Raw genomic sequence first — 8,798 nt, 5'->3', positions numbered from 1 at the left:
AGAAGAGACAGTGCGGAGAATAGATTAGTTCAGAATAACACACTAGACGTTCTGTTCCCACGAGGACTGTAATATATACAGTACATATACGCATTCCCCATATGACACTCTTCAATATATATCTCTTAGAGAAAACACTGTAGATCCCAATCCACATTAAGTCCATTGGGTTGTAACATGTTGAGTGTGTGGATCCAGTGCGCCTCCCTTTGATGTAGGAGCTTAGTTCTATCACCTCCCCGAGGGGGGAGGACTATGTGTTCTATAGCGCAACAACTGAAATTGTCCACAGAACCCAATGGACAATTATTAAAGTGGATTGGGACCGGATGTGTCATGTCTAAATTCTTAATGAGCCTTAAGTGTTCTAGAATGCGGATTTTTAAGGCTCTACTAGTAAGCCCCACATACTGTTTCTTACATCCGCATTGTAGCAGGTATATGACATAGTTAGTCTGACATGACATCAAGGTTTTTATCTGATATTTCCGTGTTTCCTCTTTATCAGTGAAATGTTTAACTTTCTTCATTTTGGGACAAATCTTACAGTGCCCGCATTTAAATGATCCAATCAATTTTGGAAAAAAAGACAGTTTATTTTGGTTGGTATTAGTTGTTTTCAACAAACTAGGTGACAGGAGATTCCCTAGCGTAGCTGCTCTACGGAACACTATTTTGGGTCCCACACATGCCATTTTGTTTAATAAAGGATCTAATGAAAGTGTGGCCCAATGTTTGCGTATAATAGTTTTAATTGAGTTCGCTTGTTCGCTATAATTTGTAATAAAGAATGGCGCTTCTGTGTTCTCGGCCTTGGTGTCTATCTGTGTACTACTGGCTGACATATTAGTAAGGGTATTCCTATCTATATTCAGTGCATGCTGGTATGCCTGGTCAAGGTCTGCACCATCGTACCCCCTCGACAGGAACCTCCCTCTCATCTCTTTCGCCCTGTGGATAAAGGCCTCCAATGTGGAGCAGTTCCGGCGTAATCGCCCTCCAACCAGAGGGCGTACGTGACAACTGTTATAATGAAGCAATGAATTCCTGGCATTCTCCTTTCTATAAATGTCTGATTGAATTTTATACTCCATATCCACATATAAATTTAAATCTAGAAAATAAATTTGGTTTTTATTATGTGTGAGTAAATTTCAAGTTGAGAGTATTGTCTATACGTATGTTTACCCCCGCTTCAGCTTTACTATAGAACAATGAAACTGGTGCTGCAAAGGGCGTATAACTTAATACATAGTGGACAGACAGAGCCCCTGTAGATAGCACTCTGTTTCTGTATGAATTGGTGATTTATTTAAAATAACTTTATTAATTGACAATATCGTTAAAATATAGGGGTTTAAAACAATGATTAAATGATGCCAAGTGTGGCTAACTCTATGGATAGGTGTATCCAGAGGAGTATACAATGGTGTATTAATGCCCAGTGTTAGGGTAATTCACTGGACCTTGTGTTCCTCATATGGAGAGAATGGGCTACAGTTCTTGTAATGAAAGTAGCGGCTGTGTGGACCACAGATGTAGTGCCCCAGTATTGAAATACTAGTAGGTGCACTAGTTGATTGGACCTGTACTTAGCTGCTTTTGGGCTGCAGCTATTAGTACATTATAGACTTGTGTATACAGATCTAGGTCTATGTGCACCTATTATGAGTTTTTAACACCAGCATGTGTGGGTGGTGGTATTTAAATACAAGTGTGTGATACTTAACACGTGTACATCCCAAGTGTGTAATAACAGGGCTAGAATAGACACTAGTATTAGTTTTTCAATACTGGTAAGTTAGTGGCACTGCTGTAAATTCTGTATATACATATACCTAATTAACAGCTGAGTACTGCTCCTTTTAGGGTATTAATATCGGTCTATTATGAAAGACCTTTCCCTAGTTGGTGTAGTGCTCTTCATATGTGGTAATGGTCTGGCACTCCAGAGGTTAATTGCTGGATTGGTTGCCGTTTTGCTCAATGTGTATGCCCCTTTAAGCTAAATGCTGTGTTTGGGGATTAGCATTCAGGCTTCCTGCATTTGTACTGTGATTTACTGCCAGATATTCTCTGTGCCTTTACTGTGCCTTTACTGAGAGTATTGTCTGCCAGGTATTCAAAGAACCTCAAAAGGTCTTCCTCCCCACCACTCCAGATCAAAATCAGGTCGTCAATGTAGCGTTTGTAGAACACCACATGACGCCTGAAGGGATTAGAATCTCCAAACACGTGGGACATCTCCCACCAACCCATGAACAGGTTGGCGTAGGAGGGGGCAAAGGATGTCCCCATGGCTGTCCCACGTGTTTGGAGATAATACTGCTGGTCAAAGAAAAAATAATTGTGCGTGAGTGAAAATCTGATACTATCGAGAATAAAAACTATGTGTGCTGGCGAAAGAGTGGAATGATGTTGTAAAAAGTGCTCAGTGGCTGTAAGGCCGTGCTCGTGATTAATAATATTGTATAGGGAAGCCACATCCAGGGTAACCCAGATGTAGCTAGGGTGCCAAGTGATGGGTGCTAAGAGGGATAAAACGTGCTTAGTGTCAATAACATGTGAGGGTAAAGAAACGACCAGTGGCTGTAAAAAGTGATCTATGTATTGTGATAAGTGTTCACCCAGGGAACCAATAGATGAAATAATGGGTCTACCTGGGGGTGCAGTGAGTGTTTTGTGTATCTTAGGCAGGTGATGAAAGATGGGAGTGATAGGATCTGGAGTAGTGAGGAAGTCCCGCTCACTAGGCGAGAGAACATGTAAAATCTCACCTTCGTCCAAGAGGTCCTGGAACTCGCTAATGAACATAGGAGTAGGGTGCCTGTCGAGGGTGTGGTACGCTTTAGGAAGCCCCTATCTGTATGACTGACTTATAAGTGTATGACCTGGTTTAATGTGAATCTAGTGTTGAGCATATTTATCTTGCAGTGTTGACAACAGCATTTTATTGCATTTATATACCTGGAATGTGCAGCCAAACAGTCTTATCATTTTGCTATTGTGTATGTCTGATTATATATTTAAGATGCTCTCCGCGCATAGAATATGTTTAAAGTGAGTTGCACAGACATTAGGACTTTAATAGCATTGATATTAACTTACAGGCATAAAGCACTCAAGGGGTTAAATTTTTAATTCCGCTTTCGCGGGCTTTTAGGTATTTAAGAGGCTGTCACCACTTCTCCCCACTCCAAGACGAAGCCCTCTGCGTAAGGGTGAAACGCGTTGAGGGTGAGATGCTGGTGTAGCCCTGGTGTGTGTTAATAAAGTTTTTTTGGAACAAGACATCCGGGAGCCTTTCTTCAGACATGCGCAGTTGCGCCGCACTTCTACCCATTCTCTGACCTGCATCTCGGCGGCGGCACGCAGGAGGAGGCGAGGAGAGCGGTCTCACAACCCAAGGAGCAGGTGAGGTCATTCTTTCCCCATGCACCGGTTGATTTAGTGGCCCTGTTCAGCTCCCCCACGCCTACCCCAGTGTCTGTTATCCTCAGACCTGCCTCACACTGAAGCGCTTGACAGACTTTCTGCAATGCAGATGCCAACCTAAAAAAAATTAAATACAACATGAAATAAACGTTTTTCTTACTTTTGATGTCTTCACCCACCGAATCCTACTCCATCATCATCAGCAGCAGCAGCAGCAATTCCTGGTCCACGACCCAATGCTCCTAAACAGCCACGTTCCACCGGTAAGTTCTTTCAATCTTTTCTTCATCTGTAAATTAAAATCCATTTTGGGTTCTTTAGCTTCATCTGTAAATAACAAAAGTTTATGCAAAGCATAATAAAATTAAAAATATAAATTAAACATAGACTTCCCTCAGTTACCTGCAACAGGGAGAAAAAAACAAAAAAGATAATATTAGAGAAAAGGATACAGATTATTTAAGGAATGGAGCAATATCTATTTCCACATTGAGACCCCTAGGGGTCAGGGTCCTCAATTTATGGATCCAGAAAGTCTTCCTTTTTATTAATTCCAAACTTCTGTCCCGCCCCTCCAATATTGTAAAACATGTTCAATTGCCATAAATGTCAAACCTGTCGGGTCCCCCTGATGTCTTTTCGCCCTGTCGCCGGTAACTGGGGGAAGTCTATGTTTAATTTATATTGTTTATTTTATTATACTTTGTACAAACTTTGTTATACTTGTTAATTCGTCTGCACATTCCTTATCTTTGTCATATTCATTGCTGATACTATTATCCATTATTTATGGTATTTGTTATTTAATTACATGTTCAATAATCCTTTAAAGACTTAATGTCAAAAAACGAAAAACGATTACCCTCTGCTCCTTTCTAAACCTCTTTTTAATAATGACTACTGCTGCGGCCAAGTTTATTCGAGCATTTATCCGTTCTTGGCCGCAGCAGTAGCCTGGCGCGCGCCCGAGAGTGACGGGCGCGCGCCGAAGCAGCGGAAGAGCGCCCTCCGATCGGGGCGCTCTCCCTACCGCTGCCGGGTCCGCCGGGTCCCCCGGAACCCCCTGCCGCTGTCCCGCGATCGCGGGACACCAGGGCTCCCTCGGGGAGCCCCTGGACGCGCGTGCAGGGGGCGCACGCTCCCGAAGACGCGTGACCGCGCGTCTATGACGCGCGGCACGCCGAGGGGCGGCCAATAGCAAGCCGGGAAATCTCCCGGCTTGCGGTACCGGCCACACTTTAATAAAGTGTGTCAGTAGTGTATATCTAATATCTAAATCCAGTACAACATCTGGAATTTTTATCCTAGATTTCTATAATTAATATATATATATTTCTCTTTGTATACATCACCAGTTATCTGGTTTATTTGCTCCGAATTCTCATTATTGTTCCCTTGGTGATATAGACACAATATTAGTTACATATGTAACAGTACAGTGTACAGCAAATACATGTAACCAAATCACCAGTGAAAGTGCCCACCCTTGAATGATAATTCTAAATGCTCCAAAGTAGCAGTTCAGGACGTTTTCGGTCAAAAATCCACATTGAGGGCAGTGGGGGTTTCCGCCCCAAAATACAGTATATAAAGTAGAATTAAATGGACATGAACTAAAAGGTGACACGGTGTGCTCATTTGCATGTCATTTCCCAGAATCCCTTACTGCAGTGGAAGCACTGTATGCTTGTGAAAAGCAGGATTGTAGACCTGTCTGAGATGTAAATGTGCTCACAAGTGGTATTTGTATGTAGCAAGGTACCCCCTGGCTACTATTCTACCCAATGGGCTGGCAATAAACCCTGGTATTTACAGGCTTGCCAGTAGTTGGTATGGGGTTTTTCCCTTCACCTTTGGTACTGCACTTGAGTGACAGCAGAGGGTGGTACATCCTGTTGGAGATGGGACAACGAGGTGCCCGCCTTCAGGCTGTACTTAAGGGCAGGACCGCCCTAAATTTGGAGGTTGTTCCTTCCTACTTGAGGAAGGCAGGTCACACGTCGGGGAGCCTGAGATTGGGGCCTACCCATGTGCTCTTCCCTCCGGGGAGGAGTGAGTGTGATTATACCTTTGCCTCCGCTAGGACGTCTGCGGGTGCCCTTGGCCTGTAGTGACGGTCCAGGGACCATCTCCAATGAGAGCTGATCTAAGGAGACTGTATCCCGCAGAAGACTGCTGCGTAGCTGTTGTGTTTCTGCAAAGTGTGTACTGCACCGACACACTTTATTCGAGCAAATACCCGGTATGTACCTGGCAGATACCTGGAATGCGCCACTCCTAACCTCTGACAAGCCCTGTTGCATTTGCCTTCCCAGCCTGGGTTCATGCCTGGCTGATGGGCGGCTGATCTGTTAAATGATAATGATTAGGATTTAATAGGCTGCAATGCTTCGCGTGTCTACCAGATGGCATAAATTCATGAATTGTAATGCAGTTTATATATATATACTGTGCAGTATTGCAGCCAGCGGGAATAAAATGCTTCAATCCCTGCTTGGAAAATAACTCAATGTACTCGGGCAGAAAACAGTCACAAACCTCAATACACCCGGGTATACCCGAATTCGTGGGACTAGCCGAGCTCGAATAAAGTGTGTCGCCAGTGTAGTAATAAACTGTTCCTGTTTGCAATATACCTCCGGCCTGGTGTGTGATCTAACTGGGGAGAGAGGTAATCAGTTCTACCATGGGAGATCATCTCCATTTCCCTGGAACCTACGGCAAACGGAGGCGCTGCACTGCTAAGTATTATGTGGGGTATGGACCCCAGAAGCCTGTTCCTGTGTCCCAAAGTCATCGTGGAGGACTCAGTCCTCTTGTTACCAGCAGGTATGCACCACACACACCCTGTAATGGCCCCTATCTGTGATTGAGGGGCAGTGGGGGGGGGGAGGGGTGAGGGATAGGGGGAAACACTGTTACATGTATTTGCTGTACACTGTACATTGGTGGGTTTTTGTCACTTTTTTACCCACCATTACTTATATCGTTATTGTAGAGGTAAAAGTAATTAACTACATTCTTTGAGTAATGATCAGTAGGCGATTAAATGTTCTTTTTGACATTATTTCAAAATCATACCTAATGCGTTTTATGTTTTGGTAACTCTGTACTGAGACTAAATAGGCACTTAATTAGTTTTTCAATAGAAATATCAAGAAATTCCATTTAGTGAGTTTCTGCCAAAAAATGCACTTAATGAGTTTTACCGCTACAACGACGATATAATGTGTGGTTGAAACCCCTTAGTCTAAAATTATGTGCCTGAGTGCACTGCTTTGTTCCTTTTTATGTGGAATCTTTGACAAGTTTAGTTTTACATAAACTCCTCTAACAATCTGCATGAAATACAAGCCTTTTTAAAAAATTAATTTATTTTAACAAGTTTCTTAGATTTAGCGTAGATGCTGACAAAAAAATATATATATAATTTTTTGAATACCCGTATACCTTCATTGATGTCTCCTCCTTGTTTGGCATCTTAACTAATTTGCTGTTCAGAATTTGCTTGTAGGTTCCTGAAAAAGAAAATGACTTCAGTCTATTACGACTCAAGTTAATTGTGTCACCAGATGGCACCATATAACCCATTCCATTTAATTTAATAGACTTGCATTATCTTTACAGAGCTACTAACTACATGTCCATTGCATAAAAGTGAAGCCAAAAATAATAAATGAAAATGGGCAAATCTCTAAACATTTGGTTGATTTTGGCATAATGCATCTTATTTTTGTTTTCTGTTCAGTGACCACTAGTGCTGAGAACCAGCCTGAGAAAGGAGGTTTTAAAGCCGCAGTCCTCCCCCACCCCACCAATTTACGAATCAGTGGGGCAAATGCCACCAATCGCAGCAGGGTTCCCCTCACACATTAGCAGTAATAAAGCGGCAGCCATTTTGATTTCAATGAAATGACAATTGGAATGATCCTGAATTAGGGAGCCCAGTTACAAGAATTTTAGTGCATATGTATCAAGGCAAATGTGGTGCAAGTATGGGGAAAAACATCTGCAGAGTATGTGTCAAAGAGAAAAATTAGATTTAAAATCAATAGGATTTTTTTGCCCCAGAATTGCACTACTTTTGCCTTGTGTTTATAGTTTATGGGGCTCCTCAATTCAGCTGACGAAATAGTGCAAAGAAATACGGTATAAATGCGAGAGTTGATGGCTGCTTTAATTTAAAGGGACAGTTTCACTTAGGAAAAAATGAACTAATGGCAATATTGGGGGCTAAACATCAAGGATATTCTCAGCAAAAGAAGCTTGTTTATAAACATACATTTAAAAATACTTGTTAACATATTAAACAGCATGACATTGGGGCCCACAAAGGAGCTCCCCCCACCCCTCCTGTCTATACACATTCCCATAATAATACCTATAATAAATAAACACAAAGGAAGGTCCGCAGGTACAAAGGCTGTGACTTTAATTAAAATACATAACGTAATCTGATAAGTGCCAACCCTGCCAGAGTGTTCAAACAATGGGTAAAGGCCAATGGTACTCAAACCATGGCGCGCAACACCCCCAAGCCAGGCACCGCAATGGCCGTTTAGTGAGAATGGGCCCCAGGAACCCAAAGCACAATGGGCCCTGCTCACTCAACACTTCCAGCCACAACAGGGCTTTACCAAACCATAGAGCCCTGCCTGGCAAGGTTAAAGTGCACTTACCTCCCAACAGCTGCCGCGATAGAGGCAACAACACGTCCCGTACTGCTCACTCTGTGATTAGTTGAATGTGTTTCAAAGTGGGCCAGTACGTTGTGTGCCATTGCAATGTGTGAATGTGTCACACATCATCCCTTGTATTGGGTAGGTGGGTTTTAGAATGCTGTCGCTATTCTGGACCCTGGGTCACGTATAGGGTGTGAATAGACCCAGATAGCTTAACTCATGCCTTCCCTCTTCCAAATCACAACAAGTCCTTTTGTTTTTCTTGGTTTTATTGAAGGAAAGTCACAGGAAGAAATGTACTTGCAAATGTAGTGTGGGTAGAGAGTGCTTCTCTGTCTGAAGTGCAGTGAATCAAGATAAGGCAGTGTAAAAACAGAAAGGCCTTGCTGGAGTTAATAGCAGGCAGGTACTCTACTCACTCAGAGTCCAGGGTGAAAAGGAAGTAAGGGCTGAGTGTCACACAGGAAAAGTATGAGACTGGACTAACTGTCAGCAGGGACAGGGGGGGGGAATAGAAAATCCCATTCTAGGAGAATAGCTGAGGTTGCTATAGCAACTCACTGACTAGGGCTGTGTAAACAACATGTGTATCAAAATGTAGCCTTTCACATGCAGCTAGCTGCTGGGACAGGGAAAATAACAGGCAGCTAAGCTAGGGAGACATGAATCCTATGAGCTGCA

At 42.9% G+C, this 8,798-nt stretch overlaps 1 long non-coding RNA gene across 2 annotated transcripts; it reads right to left on the bottom strand.

Annotated features, from left to right (window-relative positions):
* Nucleotides 1-3,250: 3,250 nt before the first annotated feature.
* Nucleotides 3,251-8,220, bottom strand: LOC142490968 (uncharacterized). Of its 2 annotated transcripts, none has more exons than XR_012800187.1 (3): nt 8,115-8,220; nt 6,886-6,953; nt 3,251-3,762 (listed from the first exon to the last, which is right to left on the bottom strand). It is a non-coding gene; the product is annotated as an uncharacterized LOC142490968 (long non-coding RNA). The 2 variants fall into 2 exon arrangements; XR_012800188.1 differs by having other exon boundaries at nt 3,251-3,724.
* Between the last annotated feature and the right edge of the window lie 578 nt (nt 8,221-8,798).

The sequence above is a fragment of the Ascaphus truei genome, chromosome 3 (assembly GCF_040206685.1).
Source record: "Ascaphus truei isolate aAscTru1 chromosome 3, aAscTru1.hap1, whole genome shotgun sequence".
Classification (NCBI taxonomy): Eukaryota; Metazoa; Chordata; class Amphibia; order Anura; family Ascaphidae; genus Ascaphus; species Ascaphus truei.
The sequence above is the reverse complement of the archived record's forward strand: the minus strand, read 5'-3'. Positions and strand labels throughout refer to the sequence as shown.